General features: G+C 39.5%; 1 protein-coding gene across 3 annotated transcripts in view; it reads left to right on the forward strand.

Moving 5' to 3' along the window:
- cdh11 (cadherin 11, type 2, OB-cadherin (osteoblast)) overlaps positions 1-25,035 on the forward strand; it is a 148,809-nt gene that overhangs the window by 18,555 nt on the left and 105,219 nt on the right. The window contains exon 1 of one of the 3 annotated variants that reach the window (XM_081616587.1): positions 12,497-12,520. The exons of the other annotated variants lie outside the window; for them this stretch is intronic. The gene's annotated coding sequence lies outside the window, so the exon portion shown is untranslated. Of the gene's footprint in view, positions 1-12,496; positions 12,521-25,035 lie in introns of those variants that run through there. 3 annotated transcript variants of the gene reach the window in all.

The raw sequence follows: 25,035 nt of genomic DNA on the forward strand, positions 1-25,035 counted from the left end.
AAATGTTGTTCTAACACCATTTAATCCAGTAAAAGATTTAATTTCTTTCAAAGCTGATTTCCAGCCCTAATGCTGCAAAACTCATTCAAGCTTTCTGATTTTTAATTTTTTTTCCTATCACCTCTACCCTGAACAGCTAACCTCAAAAAACCTGAAGTAACTCTGAAGGTGGGCTTTACATGTTTAATGATACCCCTTCCAGCTTTAAAGTCAATCCATGTTCCCTTAAAATCAAACCCATGTTCACACTTTATCATTATGAATAAAATCTGCCTCAAAGCTTAAAAACGGCTAATGGCTGCCAGATGAGCGGATCATGACCTGCCTTTAAGCCAGAATGTTCGTCCCGTAAGGTCTCCACGGGCTAATTTGAATGTAAACAGTGACCCCCACCCCCTCGGGGCTAAATGGGCTTGGGGGTGATGGTTGAGGGTTGGGGTGCATCCCTGGCTGAAGGCGGCTCTTTAAAGGCTTAGTGGCATCTGCTAAGACCTTGTGTTCTGCCTCTTGCCTCTCCAATAGAGCAGAGCTAATCTGGGTGTGCTTAGGCCAGCTCCTCTCCTCTCTTGGACGACTGTCTACCTCTGTAAATGTGAGACACTTGGTGTTTCGCCCAAGGACACTCTGACGGGGACATGATGCCGACCTTTGAGTCAGAGCGTCGTCTGTCCAACCTCTTGACCAGAGCCGTCTTTTACTCCACAGAGTTCTCCATCCGACTGTCTTTTATATTCGTGTATGCCGGTGTAGTGTGAGGCTCAACTGAAATGCACGCTGAGCCTTTAAAATATGTAAAGACAGCAGCTATGATGACGCCGTGTGTTTGAAGTAAGAACAGCAGGAACCATAAGATTTCTGAAGAATAAACACTGGAGGTGAACAGATCCCTCTCTATCGCCCCATCTCTTGCCTCTCCGGGTCCCCAGGGTCTCGGTGTCAGCTGCATGCACAATAGGACAGCTGTTTCCAGATCAGCCAGAGATCTACATGCCCCTGGGGGTTGGATTAGGCCAATTAGTAGCTGTCCATCACCGTGACATATCATGGACAGCTAAATCAATACTTGAATGGACAGAAGGAGGAAGGGGCATGGAAGGGCGGGGGGGGGGGTTTGGGCATTTGGGTGGAGGCTGGATATGAGAGGGACAAGTGCAGTGTATGGTTAAAACCAAAAGTTTACATACACCAAACTAAAAGACACAAACACCTTGTTTTTCCTCAACGTCTAAAGTTAGAAAACCAAACTCTTCTTGTTTGTTATCTCCATTTGCTAAATGCTGCAATAATGAGAGAGAGAATATGTCAAAGATTTCATTATTAGTCTTCACAACCATAATTTTACATTCTGTATCTCTTTAAGCAATGATGGAGAGCTCAAAGGATGATGTCTTTTCTTTAGGAACTTCTGATGGGTCAACTGACACATATGAGTTAATTGGAGCTATAAGCATGTATAGACGTGATGGGAGTACCACTCTGGAAGGAGATGGGCTTTGTGACCCAAATGTTCAAATCAAATCCAGAACAATGCAGACAAGGACAAAGATCTTCATTTTTGGAGACATGTCCTGAGGTCTAATAAAACTAAAGTTTGTTTTCCTCCCAGTTTGGCAGAAAAACTGGGATGCTAGTACCATCCAGACTGTAAAGTGGTTAGAACACAAGGTCACCGCAAAGTCCTGATCTCAGTCTTATGTAGAAGTTGAGAGCAGATCTGAAAAGACCAAGTTCCACCAGTTCTGTGCCAAAACTCCAAGAAGCTATGGCTATTTAGTAGGAAACAAAAAAAATTTGACCCAAGACTTTAAAGACTAAGCTACCACATACTGAGAAATCTATCAACTTACGGTTTGATGACATTGATAAATTAATCTGAGATATTCTCTCTCATCACTGTGAAAAATTAATTAGCAAAAGAAAAAAGATGCTAATTCTAATTCACCTACAAGAAGAGACGTTCGGTCTGATTATATGTCAGACAGTCAGAAAAAGGAAGGTGAATGCAACCAATTAAAATTCCAGACTATACAGACGATACAACACACACTTTTGGTGCCATGTGACAAGATTAAGGGCTTGAATACTTTTTGAAAGTCGATAAAGACAGAATAATACCTTAATACAGCTTTGTCTTACTCATGAACCTCGAGAGATGATAAAAATGAAAAGGTGTGCAAATAGTCGCCCCCGCTCTCTTTCCCAGTCACTTCTCTCTGGTTCCCATCTGCTTTGGCTTTACATATTAAGGATTCGTGCTCAGCTTTTCCTAAGAGGTTTGCAGGAGACAGAGATTGGGTTTATAAAGTTTGGGGGACATTGGCAGATTTTATCTGCTTCTGACAGTTAAAAGGAGGAGGAACAAACACACACCGGCAGAGAATCAATAAGATTCAGAGAGAGAGAGTGACGGAGTGACGGAGGGGTATTAGCAACCTGGTGGCTGTGGAGACAGGGAGAGGAGGTGATAAATAGGAAAAATCAGGGATCCAGATGGCTAATAAAGAAAATATTCACGCAAGAAAGATAATGTTTTTTTTTTTGGCTGCAACAATTAAACCCAATGAGATCGGTATGAATTCAGCAGAACATCCGTCACATTCCGTATATCAGGGATAGGATTGTGAATGCTCTCCCTCTTCCCAAAGCTTCTGCTCCTTTTAAAGTTTTCAGCTGATTGAGCTAAAAGTCAATGGACCCCAGAGTTAGACGGCATTGACGCAAATAGATGGGTGGAAGCGAAGGATAAAGCAACATGGAGTGAGAAAGCAAATAAATTGCTTGCACAAAGAAAGAAAAGAGCAACAGAAAGAAAAGATGAGTTTTTTTAAATTAAATTCAGAAATGGAAGAGGATAAAGAGAGGGCTCTGTAAAAGGAATAAAAGGCCAGATGATTGAGGAAGAAGAAAAGCGAGCTGGAAGAGAAGACGGAGAGGACGTTGTTGTTTGAATGTGAAGCTTGGAACATCTGGTGTCACTCTCCAAACTTCTTTGGCCTTTTGAATTTGAATGTGTTTGCAGAGGATACGATGGGAAAGAGGGTGAAGGGGGGCATGTTAGTCTGAAGCTGTAACACACCCCGCCACCAGGCCTGCCACACTCGCTTACGTACGCCTCGGTGGATACGAGAAGCGAGATTGAAGGTTTGAGAGAGGACAGAGAGGAAAAAACCAGGAAAAGATAGAGCGACAGATGGACGGGAGAGCTGATGTTGGGAAAGCATCAGGAGAAGAGATTTGTTTTTGATTGATTTACTTTGCTCTCCGTCATGGAGGGCGTTGTAGATTTTCGCTCTCTCTGGGACAGGGTGTTTCGTCTTTTTTTCCCTGTTTCATTCATGTGTCGGCTCGCAGGTGACACAAATCGCAGTTTCCCTTCCTGACAGAGCTCCTCGTGACCTCCAGCTATTCATAGAAATGCTCTGACAAACATGATTAGCTCCCCACATGTTTTAGCATTCATTCTACATTTTGATCTGTATATCTATTTCTGGCCCTGTAGTCATGTTTTTTTTTCTTATCGTTTTCACAATCAACCAGGAAGATGTCAAATTCAGAAGAAATTATGAAATGAGCTCATTTTGGAAAGTCCTTGCAAGTTAACCTTGTACACAGAAAATTCAAAAGTGTTAAATGTTTTGGTGTTAGTAGACTTTGTGTAAAAGCAGAGTTAATTTTACTCTAATAGAGTCACATTCAGTTTATGTAAGTCTGCGGTGTATATTATTAGTAGTTAAAATCCAGTGTTAAAACAAAGTGTTTCCTATCAAATCTAGAGCTGTTAAAATAGAATCAATAACTCTTCACTTCTGAACTCTGAACTCCACCAGCGGCTCCAACACTGAAGGAGTTAATTCACTGACTCCGCCCAGAATCACAGATTCCCACCAAAGTGACAGAAGCCAAGTCATTTCAGGACTATTTACTTTCCACATGTCTGAGTTATTTACTGCACTTGGTAAGTCTTTTTTTTCTGAGATGGTTTATAACTATTATTTTGAGTTGAGCTCAACCTGTATGATAGACGTCACGTTCACCACACGGCTCGGTGTTAGTTAGCATATTAGCTTAGCATGCCGAATGTTAGCGGAGTATAAGTGTTGGACAATATCAAGCCGGTGAACATTTGATCAAATTATTGGCTAACTTGAACAGGTCCGTAATAATCTGGATTATGTTTTTTCATGATATTGAACGTTTACATGCATATTGGTCAGATTTATTAACCTTTCTGATCGATTTTTTTTCCTTTAAAAAACTGTTAAGAGCATTTTTCCCGCTGTTGTGTCTTATATACGTTTTGCAGCATGTTTTAATCCTTTTACTGCCTTTTTGTTTTAGAACCAGTCTGGTTCAGGATGAATCTCCAGTCGTCAGCCTAACCTCTCCCTCCTGATCCCTCCATGGATTCTTGGAAGATTCAAGCTCCAAAAATGATTATAAGTGTTAATATCTCTAAAACTCTACATTTCTGTAGTGGAGGCTTGTTGTTAGAGTTGTAGTAAAATGTATTCCTTCGCTCCATTCCTCATTGTCATGTTTTTGTTTGTTATGATCCAGAGACCAACACTGACTGTCCGACTCAGAGACTGAAGACTGTCTGATGCAGTAGAGGAGCTTGTTGGTGTCTCTGACCAAACGTCATGAACAGAACAACAACCTGAAGACAATCTGTTAGTGAGTGGACATCTCTCTGGTGGAGTCAGAGAGGAACTGACTCTTACCAACAGAAACAGAAACTGGATAAGAAATGATGGATCTGAATATCAGGTTGGTCTGTTATGTACTGTAATATCCTGTAATCTACCTGTTAAAAGAAAATGTACTCTATCATATTACTTGAACTTCTTGCTTTACTTTCTCCACCTTGTACTTTGAACAATTTCATGCATATGGTATTGAAGAAAAATGTATTAAGTATACTGCATTTTGTATTGCACAGCTGATATGTCAGACCTTTTGATAAGCAATATGTGACACATGCACATTATTCCATGTTGTAATATGTTTTGTAATAATGGTGCATGTTTTGACATAAATGTATTTGAGAAAATCATTGCCTCTTTATTAAATGTTTATTTTCCCCCAAAATTTTAAAAGTTCAAAATAATAAAATACCTATTTAATATTAATTACAAATAACGCTTTAAGAAGTTAATATTAAGATCTAACACTGAATTAGTGTTAAATAATTAACTCCAGCAGGTTTGATATTTGACACTTTATAAGAGTTAAGGTACTAACTCTCCAAAAAGAGTTAAATTAACACTTTCTGGTGTGGACCCATATAGACACTTTAAAAGTGTTGAAATCAAATCTGACAGAGTTAATCTGGGCCTCCTGGATATTCTGTGTACTTAAAACTCCTTGTAAGGGAACGTCTGGTTTAAAAAGTTTTAGTTTGGTTTTATAAGGTTTTCACTCAGGAATATTTGAATATTTTATCTCGTCCCATCGGTTGAAGCATTTGATTCTTTTTTGATCGAGAAAGACATTTGTAGTAAGGCAATGGAAAGTTCTGGTTTTGACTCTGAGTTACAATAACCAACAACTTTGTCAGAATTGTTGCTTTGGATAATTCCTCCATTTTTGGATTCATAAGATCATCAAGAAATGCTACTAATTCAAAAAATGTGATTAAAGGCAATTGCTGTTCTGAAGAGGACTACTCCAAAATGCATTTGTCCTAAAAAGTTAGTGAAAAACAAGTACCTTTACCTTTATCATCACTTTCATCATTATCAGAATAAATACCAAAAAGTACATTACGTCCGCACGGCCCAGCCCTGGTGTGGCTGTTGACTCTTTGTAATTATGTCACCTAATCAGGTTGAGACGGAATGTCAGATGTTAGAGACGAGGGTGTTGAATGGAGCAACTGCGATTGTTTTCCCCAGTAGTTTTTGCCAGTGTAACCTTAGCTTGTACTTGTTCAAGTCGATAATTTGCCTGTGGAAGTGGCACATTGTTTGTGGCATTCATAGACAGCGGTATTTACAAAAGTTGGAAATGGCTAGCTTAGAAACTGACCCATACCCTCACAACCTTGATGAAATCACAAACTTAATAAATTCATGCTGTGTGACATGTACCACTATGTTAGAAACGGAGCAGACCTAAAGGCATGGAAGGGTCTAGACCAGGGGTGAGGACCTCCAGGCCTGCATGGCCTCCTACAACTTTTAGATGTGTCTCTACTTCAACACACCTGAGTCAAATAATGAGGTCGTTAGCAGGAATCTGGAGAACCTGCCTGCACTGAGGAGGAGATTCAGCTGTTGGATTCAGGTGTGTTGGACCAGGGAGACGTCTAGGGGTTGCAGGACTCCGGACCTCCAGGACCAGGACTGCCCACCCCTGAGCTAGATACTTACTATTTAAAATTTTGTTGTAGATGGTAGGCTACCTGATGGTGGGGCATTTCCTCCATGATTACTAATAATTAGACCCATACCTACGCTATAATGGGATATTTGACTGCATCTTACTAATCTTGCTTACTTGAGAATGTTTATCTACTTACCTTGTAAAAAGTCTGGATACACCGAGGGCTGCTGGTCCTTTCACCTGCTATTCATCGCCGTCTTATTTCTTCATCAAAGAAGTACTATAAAATAGAAAGTTTGGTTTGCACCTGTCTTTGTAGCCAACCAGTCAGCACCCTATGGGCATTTCTACAGATAAATCAACTTTCTAGAAATGATCTTAGGATTCCAATGGTCTGATTTTTGATGCGCTCATTTTGGCGTCTGTCTGTTCTGAAGATTGTGCAAAGAATCAACAGTGGTTGGTACGACTAGAAAAGCTCTTTATGGATTCAGTCCATTGACCATTCGTGGTCATTTGACTTGAAACTTCCATTGGCTGCATCTGTATTTTTCTTCCACCCCATCATCTTTCGTCTGTCTCTCCCTTCAGCCCCTCTCAGCGGTCTTCTTTATGTCGTGTGTCTAGAAGTGTCTGCTGTCTGCCCTTTATGATCTTAACAAGCACATTTTCTGCCTGTTTTAACCCTTAAGGAAGCATTGAATTATTCATTGGGTTGTGCTGCCACCTCTGTTGCTGATGGGTCAGTCACAAAGCCATGGATTTGTAAATGAGGATAACCCACCTTTAGTCTGTGCACATGTGCCCAGGAAGAGGAGGGGGTGAGGGGGGGCTGCACTTGCTTGCAGAAATGCAGCTTCAAAACTGATCAGAATTTTGAACGCAGATGAAATTTGCATTTTGGCAGAACAGAGACTCTGGTGCAGGAAATGATTAAAAGTCAATGGAGAGTGAGTCAAAGTGTTTTTTATTTGTGTGTGTAGCATTGTGTGTTTAGACGGGGTCAGGCTCTGCGGTTCGAAGACAAGAAGTGTTTTGTTCTACAAGAATTTTGTGTGTGTGTGTGCGTGCGTGCGTGCATGTGTGTGTGTGTGTGCGTGGGGGTGTGTGTGTTTTAGCTGTCGAGAGCTGAGTGCTGCCAGGATTTGTGGCTGTGCTACCACAATGACCCTTTCATCCGGAGAAACCTCTGATTGTGTGTGTGTGTCTCTGTGTGGCCCTGAATGTCTCAGTGTGTGCGTGCGGGTGTGTGTGATTTTGCAGACCTTTTTTTTTCTTTCTTTGAGACCCAATCTCTTTATCTGTCCAGAACAATAAAAAGATTGAGGCCCAAAGGCACACGCACACACACACACACACACAGAGAAAATGAACAGAGGACAGACAGCAGGAAGATAAGCAGACAGACAGAAACATAGCTTACCCAAACAGAGGTGTATAATTCAGGTCACCAGCGTTGCCTCAATGCACACGGCCTTTAATGACAATCGGTCAATACAGGAAAAATTGCATTGTCTTGTCTTTAACACTGATGTCCTGACCTGGAAACACTCCAGTGGAAAACTGGAGGTTTGCTGATCAGAGAGTTGTGGCTGATTTGTGATGCACAGTTTCTGAAAACCTTGACCTGGAAAAGGTCGGATCAGGATATATTGGATTAAAAGATGATTTTGAAATGAGGTTCTCTGAAGCCAGTTTGAGGAATAGTTCTCTTACCTGCAGCAGGAAGATGTCCAATCACAATGAACTTGTAGAAGTAAATAAATAGTGAGTTTGGTCAAAGCTAATTAGAAGTTATTTATCTACCTGGGTGGTTTGACTGTTTCCTGATTCCATGGAGAAATTCACCATCTTACACGGTGTTGGGAAGCTCAAAGTTCCAAAATCAAGACTAGAGCGACACACTCTAGTCTGCAGCTTAACAAAAGAACCTAAAACAAAACCACTTTAAACTTAAAGTCTCTGGTGAAATTATCGGGTTTTCATATCAACTAGCTCTGTATTTTATCTGTCTGACAAAATGATGGGTTGAGTAAAAAAGGCCCACATGCAAAAATTTGAAGCTGTGACCCATGACTACTTTGCCAATTTCCAATTTAACTTCATATCTAATATGTACTTAAAGCCATGTCTTTAAATTTGAAAAACCAAATCCATCAAAACAGAAAAACTTTGCTGGGTTTGTAGCAACAGGTGTCCAAAGAGAGGAGAGGAGAGGGAAGCAGTACAAACTGGAATTTAAGAAGAGCCCTAAAGAAAGCAGCAGAGAAAACTCTGGGTGGATAGTGACTTGTGGAATAAAAGGAAAAGTGTCACTGAGTCCCACGTTAGAAGATAAAGAACGGTGGACGTGATTTAAGGAGATCGTCTGATTGACAGACATCGCTAGAATGTGGTAAAATGACTTGATTAGCAATATTAGCAGCATCCTGTAGAGACGAATGTGACAGTCAAAGCGTCTGAGTCTCAGCATATTAGTGAGGCAGATAAAAACCGTTTTACATAAGAGCACATTACTGCAAATACAGGTGGAAATTGACAAGTAGGAGCTGAAAAGTTAGTAGGAAGCGGTGAAGCAGTTTTAGACAACAAAGATGAGTAAAATTGTCCTGGAATCTCCAACATGTTGCTCATGTTTCCTAAATCACATTTTTTCGGGGAAAGAAATTGCAGGACTATTTGAGGTTCAACTGTAACAGCCAATCATAGTCAGCATTTTCCAGACAGTTTGTGTTCTGAATATATATATATATATATATATATATATATATATATATATATATATATATATATATATATATATATATATAAGGAAGCAAAAGAGAGAGGGCTAAAAATGGGGATGGAATGAGGAAAGAGTAAAAATAAAGGAAGATGACAAAGAACAGAAAGGAGAAACAAGGTTAAAGGAGAAGAGGGAAGTGAGGCTTTGCTTTTTCTCTCCTGCGTGGGTGTGTGTTTGTGAAGCCAGTTTCTAAGCTACAAATAGTTCTGCTGAGACAAACCCAGTCTGACAGCAATCACACACTCAAACTACCCACTTTGATGGGCTCCTTTCTTTTTTTCTGCTCCCTTTCTTCCATCTTGGCCTCCTCAGACTCCTAATTTGATGAGTTTTCCACGGTTGGGGCCCCTGGTTCCTCGACATGCATGCAGTTTTGTGTGGTTCTGGCAACTCACTGAGCTATTTTTGGCGCTCTGTGTTGGCTGTGCATGCTAAGCGAAGTCTGGGTTCAGTCCCTGCTCCTGTTACTCATGTTTCGTATATTTTTTTTATACATATTTCCATCTTTTTCCACAGTGAGTCACCCCCCGTTTCTCCATTTGATTTTTTCCTTCTTCTTTTGTAACTTCAACTAAACTCTAATGTGAACAACATGAGGAACAGAAATTCTTTGCTTGTTTTTTGTGGAATACCAAGTTTCTAAAGACGATAAAAAACATTTTCTTAAGTTTTTCATAAATACGTTTGAAAGCAAGGACATCTTAAATGTGCTGAAAGATTGTTGTCTTTTTTTTATCCTGAAAAGAAAATCATTCAGCGGTTTAAGATTTAAGCAAATAAAAGATCTTTTTTTATTATTTCAGCTGTGAAATCATTTTATTTAATTTGCTTTGCCCATTCAGTGCCTCATCTGGATGCCAAATGCTAAATGAGAAATTCCTCCGTTAAGTGAAGTACTCATGTTCATTTTAATTACTAGCAGGAAGGTCACGTTACCATTCACTGGGGTGAAAAGTCAGCAAAACATTTGAGCTGAAAATACTTAAGATAAAGGAAAAAACAAAGTAAAAGCATTGTTCAGATACTTTAGATACTTTACATTCACACGACTCATTTTGTAGCTTTTCTCCCAGTTCGGTCTGTACTTCAGTAACTTTCAGGATAACTGGCTTTGTTGGTTTGTTTAATGTAAAGGGAAGCAGATATTTATAAGATTCTGTGATGCAAGTGTTGTTTTATAAAAGTGAACGGAGAACCAAGTCGGACAAAACAGGCAGCATTTTTCCTGAGACGGAGAAGCGAAGCCAACAGTTGGAGACTAATAGTGTCTGTAAACATGGCGCCCGCTCTGCTCCACATGCCAGCTTGCAAAACGTTTTCAGTCATTATTTCTGCAGTCACAGAAAAGTATCAATTTTACTTCTTTAATGTCTTAGACAGCCACAATAATATACTTTAGATTGAACTTTGTTGTGACTTTGTTGACCTTGTTAACTGTCTTGTAAAATCGTAGGCTCATCTTTGTCCTGACAGAAATCAGACAATTGAATAAAAAGCCATACCTGTGATATTAGAACCGTGACAAAAATTACTCATGTATTCATCGGCGTATAAAATCAAGACATGAAAGGGAGATTAAATCAAATCGGACCTAATTTTGATCAAGCAGAAACGCAAACATAGTTTGAAAAATAGCCAAGACAAAAAGAACCTGGTGACTATTTTCCTTAAATTTAAAAAGTTAAAAGTAGCTCAAGACTATGAAAACAATAGAAGACTGAACGTTACATTTCTATATCTCTTTAAGCACTACTTCTTCACATGATTTTGCTTTTTATAATAATTTTACATATTTATTAAGGCATGCCATGGTTCTGGCTGAGGGACCTGGTGGTTGTTTTACTGAGACAAATCTTCAAAGGTCTGAGGGGAAAAAATGATCACCACATATTTTCCATTGTTTGTTCAGGGAGCAAATACAAAAAAATATTCTGATTATGTTATTCACTACAAGCACTTTTTAGAAGAGGGTTGATTTAATTATCTTTCACTTGTAAACAGGTGTCCTAAGACTAAGACGTAATAAAAGTTTTAGATGTAAAAGCAGTGTGGTGACAGGAAAAAATAATAATTTGAGAAAGTATTAAATATTTAACTCTCTGCAAACGAGCAAAGGAATAAGAAACTACTTGGTAAGTAAGGCATTAAAGAGTTTATTTAGGCTTAAAGAAGCTTTTAAACTGTTAAATGTAACTTTCTGAAACGTTTAATGCAATTTCAGGTTGTCATTTGTTATGGTTACCTGAAACTATGACAAAAAAAATTGTCGTAGGACTTTAATCATTTTAAAACATCTTCACCAACACATGGACACCATGGAGCCATAGGTGTCTCTATCATTTGAGTCTGTTGAAGCAACGTGCGTGGGTCTGACCGGGGTCAGTACAGTGTGGGTGGTCCAGTGTTGGACAGAACCGTCCTGCTGCTGCATGTTGGTGGAGGGTGGATGTCACAGACAATGCTGTAGATCAGTAAAGAGCTTTTTGTGTGTCACTCAGACAGAGGGAGGAAGAGGGCATCACTCATTTGCCAAACAGTTAAAGACACTCATTTAATTTGAATGGTGCTGCATGGGGACTCAGGAGGTGGTGAAAGCTCACACACCACACAGCAAATGGCTAACAAATGAGTGGACTGTTATGTAAATCTGTATCCTTTTATGATGCTATATGTGCTGTTAGTTCCTGTTGGAAAGCAAGCAGCACAGTACACTGTTCTCTTTGTAATACAGGCATTTCACTCACAACCTTTAGAGTCTTAGCAACAAAGAAGAAGAAGCCAAAGGCTCTGAAGCACATTAGAATGTTTGTCGGGAATAAAAAGTCTTTACTGCCAGTTTAGATTCTAAGGTTGGTGCGTTAAGACCAGGGCTACGAGCCTCTCGTGGTAGGATAACCTCTCAAACACATACCCACTGTATTAATAATTATGTTTTATAAAGGGTTTTGTAATGTGGTTTGTTTGGTTTTTAAACAGGAAAGCAATAGTTGTTCCTACTTGTGCTAAAAAGTATCTTTAAATGTGTGTTGAACTTGCTTTTTTACAGTTAGAAATACTTGAATAAAGTTTAATATGCTTTTGCTCTTGATGTAGTTTTGATGCCATATTTTCTTTTAAACGTCTGTATATTTTAATAACAGTTTTCATTATAACATTAACTACTGGATAGGTAATGAAATATACTGTATGTTTACACATATACTTTGAAGCCTTACTGTGTGACTTTGGGGTTTTTTGCAGGTGAAGGTTAATTATATTGAGTATTTTTGAAGAATAATTATTTGTTTTATTTAGAAATTAAATTTGAGATGTCTCATGGCTATTAGATCTGACCTTTCTTTTTCTTCTTAGAAAAAAGTTTGAATGCTTGGCGTTGCACACAGATGTCATCATGCCGTCTTGTGCTCACAGGTAATGATGTCTCCCCTTTTATCTCTGGGTGTGTGACAGGAAAGCTCGACACAAGTGGGCTTGTTGAACATGTTGAAAATACGAAAAGTAAAGAAAACCACTGAAGGAATGTGGTTGCGTGTGTGTGTGTGCGTGCGTGTGCGTGCGTGGGGGTGTGTGTTTGGCACAGAGAGGGAGCTGGAGATCTGTCAGACAAACGCCATGTTCCTCAACATATTTACTGATAACCGTCAAGGCCCCAGTTTCTGTTCCTCTTAATTGGGCCTGCCATGCAATGCAGGGACTGACTTGCTCAGTCACAGGGAGAGCAAGTCAATCACTGCCTCCATGCATTGCATGGCAGGCACCTACTGTTCTACACCCAATAGAATGTCTCTTTATTCTTTATTTTTCTTCCGTCACCGTTAATGCGTCCCGAACCGCTGCCTGAACTGCTACGTGCACCCCTACAAATGTGGTATCAAAACGTTCAGCTTGATGCTGAGAAGGGAGCTATTACTTTTAGTGGGATTCTGAGTTAAAATGATGACATAAATTAAGAAAAACGAGAAAATTTGAGGCTGAGTGTCTCACAGAATTGGTAATCTTTCTCTCTGAAACACACACACAGGACTGTGGATTTCTGACTCCACAACTCTTTTTAACTCCCCCTCACTGGCACAAATATCGCCCTATTGGTCTAAAAGTCGGTCATGACATAGATACACATGCCTGCTCCCGTAAAATGTTTTCAAAAATTTGCTAGGGCTTATGGTTTTTTGTCAGGGTCCTTGAGACTGACGCTGGGTGTCTCCCAAGTATAGAAACTCTGTCTCCAGAGCCAGCCCAGGTGGAGATAATTAATTACCATAGCAACGGGTCCCAGCCAGAGGCAGTGAGTAGTCTCACAAACCATAGACATAATATAAGGATAGACCCTCATGGCCGCTCTCGCCTATTGTCGCTGACGAGATTTAGGGCGGCCATCTTGGAGCGGTCCACCGCTCCACTCAGCGTTATGTGTTTAGCAGCACAATGACGTATCAGCGCATTTAATCGATCATAACTGCTTTTTTTGTTACTGGAAACCATATTCAAACATCTATCAAAGCTACATTTATAAACAATTGCATTATTTAAGTATGTTTTTAATACATAGTTCAGCATATTTAAATATTAGTGGTTATAACAATAGAATAGGAATGGAATATTCTGATATTGATGTATGATGAGCAGATTACAAAGCCCACAGCCGTTCATGATTTATTTAATAATTTATTTAGTAATATCAATACATATTTATATAACTATACAGACACAAATAAATAATGATTAATACTGAATAATATATATTGGATACATGTTTATATGTATGTATGTTTTTCAACCGAGGATTTCTAGCTTCAGAGATTCAGCAGCTGAGATTGAGTCCAAAATCCGGTGAGATTCATCCTGCAGTGAATCCGTCTCTCTTTATAGATTCTCCTTCTTCTTCCTCACATCGTGTCTTTAGGAAACCTTCAAAACAAAAACGGAAAATTTGGGATGTATCTTACTTTTGACAGAGTGAAAGAATTACATATAAATAATAGTCTTTACCACCTGTGTAAACTTTGCTGTGAATTTTATAACATAATATAAGTTTTATAATATATGTTACATTGTTTCATTTCTAATGTAGGCTCTTGTGTCAGATAATCTAAGTCAATGTTAGAGAATAATTTATTTTATATTTACAGAATCTCAGTTATCCTTCATAGCAGCTGAACCTGTATTACACCGAGCACTGTGGCTAATATTAGCTGGTATCTCGCCGGTGGACATAAATACAGTAAAGTAATATTCCAGTCACCGAATACACACAATAATATGTCCATCTTACTTGTGAAATGTTGTCTGTGGAGCCTCACATCAATAGTCCATCGATCAGAACAACAATATCCCTCAGTGCTGAGGCATCTTCTGCTGTTTTGATTGAGCAAAGTAGGAGGGACGACCTCTCCAAGATGGCCGCCATATTTCCTGCGCCGGAGCAGTCAATGCGGGGTCTACTCTTATATTATGTCTATGTCACAAACAGTCACAGAGAGAGGTCTCACATTGCATGGTGGGAAGAATACATATTTCCTGTGACTATTCATATTTTGTTTAGATAAAATTATTATTTCTCTGAATTTTTGAGTGTGAATTAAAATCCTTAGTATGAAGGCTGAAAGATTTTGAGAAATAAACAATTATCGACTGTCTTTATTTTTTATTATTTTGTACCGTGAGTGAGAACCACATGTGCGAAGCTTATAGTCGTCAGTTTGGACTGAAGCTCATTGAACATTTGGTTCTGCCAGTTTACTGTTGTAGTGAACCAGATCAGCCATAGAACTATGGTGATGGATCTGGCAAGAGCATCAGTCATTGGACACTGTTGAACAAAGTAAAGTCTATTAGTTTTGTATGTTTATATTTCCTATTCATTTCAGGTGTACAAACTAAAACTAAAATGTTTGGTTCAAGCTGAAGGCCCCGTAAAATTTCTGTAGAAATTTTCTAGTTACATCTGCAATTATAATTTCAAACTACTTCTTAGGTCCTAATTGGAAATAACATTTTGCTCACAAAGTTCATTTATTATTTCAAAAAACAGGAGCCTTATTTTACTGCACTGTTCTGTCTTGTAACCATTTTGTGACAGTTGAAATCTTAGCAACAACATGGGGGGAAATTAGATAAAACGATTCTTGGTCTTTCAATCTAGCAGATAACAACTAACTTTAAAGTCTTAGCTGAGCCTGACCTCAAGTTGTTGGCTATTACTGAGCCTCCAATCTGTCCCTTTGCTGGACTGATTAGAGTGGAAGAAAAGTTCCCTGAGCTCAGGCTCCTGTAGAGCTGAGTGAAGGCAGAGACAGCTTCAGCAATTTAGACGACTGGAGTTCCTTCAAAAACCACGAGCAGTGAGCAAAATGTTAGGTTTCCAGTGAGATTCTGTGGAACTGATAAAAAATGTGATGAATCAGGCTATGAACTTAAGAAATTACATGCGAATCATATCTTATTCTTTGTGCTCATAAAAACAATCAAAATAAACCTTATTTCAACAACTTTATTTCAACTTTATTACTTTATTTCAACTTTATTCTATTTTTTATTAAGCATCTGTAGCTTCAACAAAAGCTGCCAGAGACGTGAACAAGAGTCACAGACCAGAGAGACTGAAGTTTACCGACTGTAGAAACATGGTGGGTGTTATAGACGGAAAGCTTCACAATATTTTGTGGTACTATTGTGATAAATATTGTGTGATAACAGCAATAGTAGCAATAGTAAAGCATCATTAATCAGAATTTATTGTGGCAACAATAAATCAAAATCATATCACGATAAACATACGGTACAATAAATGCCCAACAATACTTTAGACTTTACCTAAAATCAGAAGACCTGCCACTCAACTCAGCTTTAAACACCTAAAACCAAATTTTAAAAAGTTTCTTGATACTTCAGAGTCATATCTGCTAATATTGTACAACATCCATCCATCCATACATTTTCTAACTCCCTTGTCCCTCAGTGGGTCAGGAGGTGCTGCTGCCTCTCCAGCTAATGTTCCGGGCGAGAGGCGGGGTCACCTGGTCTGGTCACCTGGACAGGTCACCTGGTCTGGTCACCTGGACAGGTCACCTGGACAGGTCACCTGGTCTGGTCACCAGTCTGTCACAGATATTGTACAACAATATGGAAGAATACAGATACTTTGGAATTCCATAAAATTGGGTTAATTTCTATTTGTGTGTTTTTTTATCAGCTTCAATGTGTTTTAAGTCAAGTCTATTTCTGTAGCACATTTCAGTAACAAGACAGTTCAATCATACAGTCACCAGTTGTGAAACATGAATAAACCTTATGTTTTGTCAAATTCCATCAAATATGCTGATCGATTTTAAAAGCCTGTTCATCCAAACATTTTTGTCCAACAATCAGATTTTAGTTTGAATCCAGTACAGAAAGACAGAGTCACGTCTGCAGAGCCTCAAACATTGTCGTTGGGATTCGTTTTTCTGTTTACTGAAGAAATCTTGAGTGATATGACATTTTGTTACTCTGATACAATTTTCTTCCAGTTTTAAATTATTTATCCCAGTTCTTATCTACTGGCCAGGTCCTCCCCAGCATCTCAGCCTTGTCTTCTCCTACTTTATCTTTCAGTGGATTTCTTTATGGATCCCTGGAGGCTTTTTAAAGACGATCTGTGACAGATTCTGCTGTGTATGCATGAAGCTGTGGTACCTCCAGTAGTGATGACAGGCAGATGGCATTACTGAGCAACACACACACATCTCTCCAAGCAATGCGGGCAAGCTTTTCTGTCCGTGTGTCGGGCTACACCATCAACTGACGTCTACGTCCAAGCAGAGCGGTCATAACTCAAAATTGTTTTCTATTGGACTTAATTCGATATTTTTGTTTAAGTTACTCAGTTTTCACGGCATTTCTTATTCAAAGTTCTCAAAATATTTCACCATCATTCCAGGCTTGGACTAAGCCATTGCGACCTTTTTTATTTTTATTATTTCTCAACCATGTTGGTGTAGATGTACAACATTCTGGATCATTGGGTCCTTTTGAATGACAAATGAATGAATGAGCTCACATTTGTTCATTTCTAGAAGTACCAGAGATCCTAGTCATGTCACTGTGATGACTCACTCTGTTGCATTGTCTTAAGGTCTGTTTGTGCCCTTCAGGCTATAAAACCTGATTAGCCAAACACACTACAGATAATCAAGTAGCACCTGACTGTTGTTATCCATCTTAAATTGTGTAAACGCACAAAGATGCACCACATTTTTCCACTGAAAGCCGTGTGAATTTCTCATGGAACTATTTTACGATGCGTATTGTGGCCATTGTAGATGGAATTAAATGAGGAGCACATTTCTGCCAAAAAACTTCACAGAAATTCAAAAACTTTAAACTTTTGAAACTCAGAAATTTCCAAGTTTTTTCTCAGTTTCTGATATTAATCAATTTTTTTTTCTAGCCAATTTTTGACTTTTCAAGTTCAGAAGTTTCCCTGTTTTTTATAGACAATATCTCAGATTGATCTTAAAATTTCTCTACCTTTTTTTGTTTTTCCTACATTTGCGATTGATCTAGAAATACTTTTTTTCTAGCAAATTTTTAACTTCAAATTCAGAAAGTTGAGTTCTTTTTCTAGACATTTTCTGAGATTAATCTCAAAATGTTTTTTTGTTGGAAATTTATTCCTCTTTTTTTATCTACAATGACCTTAATACAAGGTCATTTTATTAAGGTCATTAATACCTTAGTAAGGTATTACTAAGGTACCTTAGTACCTTAGTAATACCTTACTAAGGTATTAATGCCATAGCATTTCAACTCATTCCCATCAAAATAAAATACATTTCATTGCTGTAAACACAAAATCAAATTAAAATTTAATTCAATTGAATTGAATCCAGTTAATTTTTTTGCAGTGCACATTTCATCAAATGATCTAGTGTATGTGTCGTCAGACATGCTTATGACTTGTTGTAAATCTGTAAATTGAGAAACATTGGAATTCACTAGTTCAGATCAAGACTTTTTTGTCTCTCTCTTTCAAACATGTGTTGAATCATGTGAATACATGTGTTGAATCATGTGAATACATGTGTTGAATCATGTGAATACATGTGTTGAATCATGTGAATACATGTGTTGAATCATGTGAATACATGTGCCTCAACAAAAGCAGCTGCCTTTGCAAACAGGTCAGATCACCTTGGTCACGGCCGTTCAGAAGCCCATTCCCTCACGCTGCCTCAACACAACACACACCCTGTAGGGCTGCAAATGCTCCATTATTTTTCTGAAGTGGCTTTTCAATTCCATGGCTAATGCTTGAGGGAGTGTGTGTGTGTGTGTGTGTGTGTGTGTGTGTGATACAGGGCTGGGTCGGTTGGTGTAGAGGGGGTGCTTGACAAAGATTGTGACATAAACCATTTATAGTGCTGCGCTGGTGTTTGAGAGACTGAGTGTGATTTCTGTTGACATTAGCTCGTCTGTTCAGGTGGGTTTGGTGCAGGACACAGAGGGATGAGGTGGTTTTTTAAGCGTAAAGGAGAGAAAGCCATGAGATCCAGAGAGATTTAGCTCATTTTAAGTTCTCAGTGATTTCAAAACACCTTTTAGTTTTTGCTTATGCAATCTATCAGAAGAGCAGAACAACCTTTACTGTATTTCACTGTTTGTTTGTTGTTGTTTTTTTCCAAATTAGCTTCAGCAGTGCTAGCTTACATCAGCATTGCCATGCAGAGACTCGTCTCAATGCCCAGAGCTTTGGCTATAGATGCTGGTCATTTTGCTCATGTTGCACCATTTGCATCCAAAACCTTTGCAGCTTTGAATGTGTCTCACCTTTTCAAATTTTCTAAACGTTTGTACAAAATGGTGCTGTTTTCCACTTGACATTTCAAAGCAATCATGAAATAATTTGTAGATATTTCAGACCAGCCCTGAGGAGATTTTGTACCTGCACAGTGAATGTGGTCGCCAACCCTAAGCTACATATTTAACCAACTATTTATAATGAAAACACATAACAAATTAATCAAAATAAAGTCCTGACCATAGTGTATGTAAAGTTTTTTGTCCTTTTCGCAAATATGTACTAAACTAATATACTAGTAAGATGTCCACATGTATAAAGCATCAATAAAAATATGAAACCAATAAAATAGTAGCCATAGGGATTAAATGGCACAAAATGTTGCTAGGAAGAGATGAAATGATAATATGTAGGTACAAAATAAAAGTACGAATTGACTCAGAGCTACACTACTCTCAATTTTTTTTAGATATTTGTTTCTTCGTTGCAAAAAATAAATCTGTTTACATTTTCTGGAAATCCAGATAAAGACACTTCTGTACCTCTAACCCTGAGATCAACTACCTCAAAATAATAAAAACATCCTTAGCTTGTTCAAAGCAATGCGTGTTGGGACAGTGTAGCGAAATGATCTGACAGATCAATTATGATCTGACAGATCAATTATGATCTGACAGATCAATTATGATCTGACAGAGGCTTGAGTTGCATCTAAAGGTGAAACCGCCTTGTCATTTTCTCAGCTTACAATATAAAACAGATATAAGTTAAATATATGAGCAAAATGACACCAGAAGTTGGACAGGCATTGATTGAGATTCTCCATCTGCTGATGTTTCATCATTCAAGCCACAGTTAAGAGTCTAATTGATTTTGGTGACCCCCATTTTCTTACCGCAGTCTCTTCATTGATCCAGTCGGTGCTGCTGTTCACCTCTCTGCAAGTGATTTTCCCAGTCATTACTGCCAAGAGGAGGACTCTTTCTGAGTGGGCCCTTAAAACGACTCTAATGCAGAAGCTCTGTCAGCTCCTCAGGGATCCTTCAGAGTACAACGGGTCGATCTGAACGCAAAACCTGTTGGTGCAGCTTCATGTTTTTATTTAGATTCAAAGCCAAATAAAAATTGAACCCAAATCAATTTGGAAACTGATGCTAACGCAACAATATCGTTTGCTAATGGATGGCAGACGGGAGTCGCAGTAATCAATGAGAAGTAACTGAGGAAATTACTCTGACTGATTAAAAAAAAACACATTAAATGCCCACATAATGCTCCCGAAAGGAAGAGTCTAATTTGAACATAATTTGGTATGGATCAGTAAAGGTTACCAATGGATGAGCGAGGAAACCCACACTGTGAATGGAAAGAGCAGCGAAGGCAGACCACCACCACCACCACCACCACCACGAGGTACAGCTGACCCCCGTTTTCACAGGGATTCATTTCCACAGATGCCCATAAATTCTCCCTCTAAATATATCTGCATATTTTAACCGTTCAAACAGCAACAATATTTGGATTATTACACATTTGAAACCAGCTTGGCACAACTGCAGAAGCTAATTAATGAATGAATTGCATAATAAATTAAAATGAGCTTGATGACTTCCATTCTGATTGTTTTTGAAGAGCAATTTCGCTTAGAGACCTCAAGATGCTTTTTATTTATCATTGTGCGTAAATTTAATTTCATTTTTATTGTTTTTGATTGCTGTGTTTCATTTTAGATATTAGAGCAAAATGAAACAAAACATTCTCACTCCACTGTCTCCCAGTTAGTGTGGAGTGTAGATGTTCCCAGAACGAGTTCACCAGAGTATGTGGGAGCTTTTAGTTTTTGCATTTCCTCCATTGTTTGTTCAATAAGCATATCTGTAAATATCAAAAAGTTGGAAATATGATTAAATGTAGCTACTGTGATTTTTTTTTGTGACACAAATCTTGCTTCTTTCTATGAAAAGAAATAAAACGTAGATTTATCGTCACTTTCATCATTCTCACAATAGTACCACCAAATTTCGTAATTAAAAGAAAGTCCATATCATCTGCATCCACATTCATTCATTCTTAAATGTTTCTATTTTATTTTGAAGGAGAATATGATTTACCAAGAATGCACAACCTCTTGACAATTTCTGACATGAGACATCCAGAGGACAGAAACTGGTTTTCAGTGATAGATACAGTAGGTATTACATATTGACTGATAACTGCATTAAAGGTCTATTAATAGAACACACAGCAAAAAGCTCACACCAGTCACACACTCTGCTACTTTACCTTGGAATCAATTTCATGTCAGGTTACAGTACATGTTCGCCCTCTGGCAGAGGTCATAACCTGCTGACTGCGTCTCCTTCCCTAAATGAAAAGACTGCATCACGTTACGTGCAAATGCTCACACACACACACACACACACACACACACACACACACACACACACGCATGCACACGCACACACACGCATGCACACACACACATATACAGGTTGCATAGAACATACTCCAACCTCCACCAACACACACACACACACACGGCACATCGTATTACCTGAATAAGGACAGAGCTACTGCAGCCAATGCAAAGAAACTCAATAGGCTTTTAACATTCATTTAGCTGGGATAGCAGGGCTTGCTAAGACTGTGCCAAGTAGATCTGATAGCAACAGAGATGGATCAAGATTGACTTCACACTAAAGTGGGCTGACAGCAAAAGGGGAGGGAAATTAATTTAAGAGAAACTTGTGGAAAGACAAAGACGATGAGAGGATCAATCAGCAAACGGTGCAAAAAGGTAGAATTGTCATCCTGCCCACTCACTAAGGTCAAGCATCTTCATATACTCACACCCACAACAGGTCCGCACCGTTTCCACATCCTCCTGCATTTGGCTCACTATCATGTCATTTCTCTGCTCTTAACATGCTTACTTCCTCCTTTAAAGAGCTGGCACATCTTTTTTACAGCCGCTTCGGGTGGCTCCGGCATCATCGCATAAATAAATCTGGAGTCACAGTGAAAACATTACTGGCGTGCGCTCACAGCGCTTGTATTCGAAAGCAGTTTGAGAACATGCCAAATTCAATTTGGTGTGGAGTTTTACTGCCTGCCTTGGGGTTAGGAGGAGGAGAGGGAGGCGATGCTGGTGAGGCGGGGAGCTAAAGTGGGGAGACAGGTAAATGTACAGAAGAGATGGAGAGTTAAACGAGAGGTTAATGAATGAATGACTGAGCTGAGCTGTTGGGAGAAGCTGAATGACGGAATAAAAATCCTCATATTGAATAGACCTTTTCAATTACTGCTACTTCTCCAGATGAAGACATCAGAAAAGATTGCAGTGTTTCTGTGTAAATACAAATTTGAATGAACTTGTCTTCTTCTTGTGTCAACCAATTAGAAGATTCACAAAATGCTGTTAAATTTAGGGTTCATTCACACCAGCCCTGTCTAGTCCGCTTTAATCAAACTCTGTTTTGTTTGCCTAGAAAGTCCAGTTCATACAAAGCAAATCACTTTGTATTTCTTTGTTGCTGAAAATGTGCTATATAAATAAAATGACCTTTACCTTCACTTGGGGAGGCGTGAACTCACTAAGGTGACTAACAACCTAAGTGAACTCTGACTGCATATGTGAATCTTTTGGAGAAGACCGCTGTAGTTTGGACGCAGCAAACTACAGCGCAGAGCATTCTGGGTAAATACAACCTAAACAAACGAGCTAGAAATGACACTTGATCTTTTGCCAAAGAACAGAAAGAAATTCTACAACCGCTAAAATCTGATGCTGTCATTTTCTTTGACATTTTGTGAGGAAGTTGTGCTTGGTGTCTTTTTCAGAAGTTTTTATGTTGTTTCCTTCATTGTTTCTTGATGCAGCACCACCACAGGCGAGGAGGGGAACAGGGTTTTCAAAATGTAACAAATGTTTCAATGTCAGTCCCCAAAGTCTACCAGACTTATCTGGTGTGAAAATACCTTTACATAAATTGTAATTTAGAAAGACCAGTGTCCAGCTTCAGAATTGCTAATTTGATATGAGCCACAACTTTTTCTAAAACTTATAGAAAACTCGAGCTGGTTGTTTCTATAGTTGTAATTTATAGAACATCTTTTTGGTACACTTTTTCCTATGAGTTATGGCATGTACCGTATCGCTTGTAATTTTTTTATGATGATACAAATTTTTATTTATTGATCAATTCTAATTAAAAATACCAAAAGTGTTTGCCATCTCCACACTGTATGTTGGGCTGAGATCCTCACACTGCAGATATCAGGTGTTGAGACGCTACAACTCACAGAAAGATGAAGGCACATTGTATAGATGGAATCAAAAGAAAAGAGTCAGGAAAATGTAGCTCAATCTTCATCAACATTTCAACTTTCAGCAATGGCATCGCAGTTCCATGTTTTCCTGATATCCAGCAAGCTTAGTCTTTAGATAAGCCAACACATGGGGAAAGATACACACAGTGACAGCAGCTTAACTTTGTGCCCCAGTTAAAAATGACAAAGTCAGCCCTTCACTGTAAGGCTTGTTGTTGGGACGGCCATTCGCTTGTAAAAGCAATGAAAAAGTTTCCACTATTTTTAAATGGTTTGTCTGGAAATTGGTGAAAAAAAATGAATGGTGACAGAATGATGAACACAATATACACTGCTCAAAAAAATAAAGGGAACACTCAAATAACACATCCTAGATCTGAATGAATGAAATATTCTCATTGAACACTTTGTTCTGTACAAAGTTGAATGTGCTGATAACAAAATCACACAAAAATCATCAATGGAAATCAAATTTATTAACCAATGGAGGCCTGGATTTGGAGCCACACACAAAATTAAAGTGAAAAAACACACTACAGGCTGATCCAACTTTAATGTAATGTCCTTAAAACAAGTCAAAATGAGGCTCAGTATTGTGTGTGGCCTCCACGTGCCTGTATGACCTCCCTACAACGCCTGGGCATGCTCCTGATGAGGTGGCGGATGGTCTCCTGAGGGATCTCCTCCCAGACCTGGACTAAAGCATCCGCCAACTCCTGGACAGTCTGTGGTGCAACGTGACGTTGGTGGATGGAGCGAGACATGATGTCCCAGATGTGCTCAATCGGATTCAGGTCTGGGGAACGGGCGGGCCAGTCCATAGCTTCAATGCCTTCATCTTGCAGGAACTGCTGACACACTCCAGCCACATGAGGTCTAGCATTGTCCTGCATTAGGAGGAACCCAGGGCCAACCGCACCAGCATATGGTCTCACAAGGGGTCTGAGGATCTCATCTCGGTACCTAATGGCAGTCAGGCTACCTCTGGTGAGCACATGGAGGGCTGTGCGGCCCTCCAAAGAAATGCCACCCCACACCATTACTGACCCACTGCCAAACCGGTCATGCTGAAGGATGTTGCAGGCAGCAGACCGCTCTCCACGGCGTCTCCAGACTCTGTCACGTCTGTCACATGTGCTCAGTGTGAACCTGCTTTCATCTGTGAAGAGCACAAGGCGCCAGTGGCGAATTTGCCAATCCTGGTGTTCTCTGGCAAATGCCAAGCGTCCTGCATGGTGTTGGGCTGTGAGCACAACCCCCATCTGTGGACGTGGGGCCCTCATACCATCCTCATGGAGTCGGTTTCTAACCGTTTGTGCAGACACATGCACATTTGTGGCCTGCTGGAGGTCATTTTGCAGGGCTCTGGCAGTGCTCCTCCTGTTCCTTCTTGCACTAAGGCGGAGGTAGCGGTCCTGCTGCTGGGTTGTTGCCCTCCTACGGCCTCCTCCACGTCTCCTGGTGTACTGGCCTGTCTCCTGGTAGCGCCTCCAGCCTCTGGACACTACGCTGACAGACACAGCAAACCTTCTTGCCACAGCTCTCATTGATGTGCCATCCTGGATGAGCTGCACTACTTGAGCCACTTGTGTGGGTTGTAGAGTCCGTCTCATGCTACCACGAGTGTGAAAGCAGCACCAACATTCAAAACTGACCAAAACATCAGCCAGACAGCATAGGTACTGAGAAGTGGTCTGTGGTCCCCACCTGCAGAACCTCTCCTTTATTGAGTGTGTCTTGCTAATTGCCAATAATTTCCATCTGTTGTCTATTCCATTTGCACAACAGCAGGGGAAATTGATTGTCAATCAGTGTTGCT

The sequence above is a fragment of the Poecilia reticulata genome, chromosome 15 (assembly GCF_904066995.2).
Source record: "Poecilia reticulata chromosome 15, P_reticulata-male-v2, whole genome shotgun sequence".
NCBI classification, from domain to species: domain Eukaryota; kingdom Metazoa; phylum Chordata; class Actinopteri; order Cyprinodontiformes; family Poeciliidae; genus Poecilia; species Poecilia reticulata.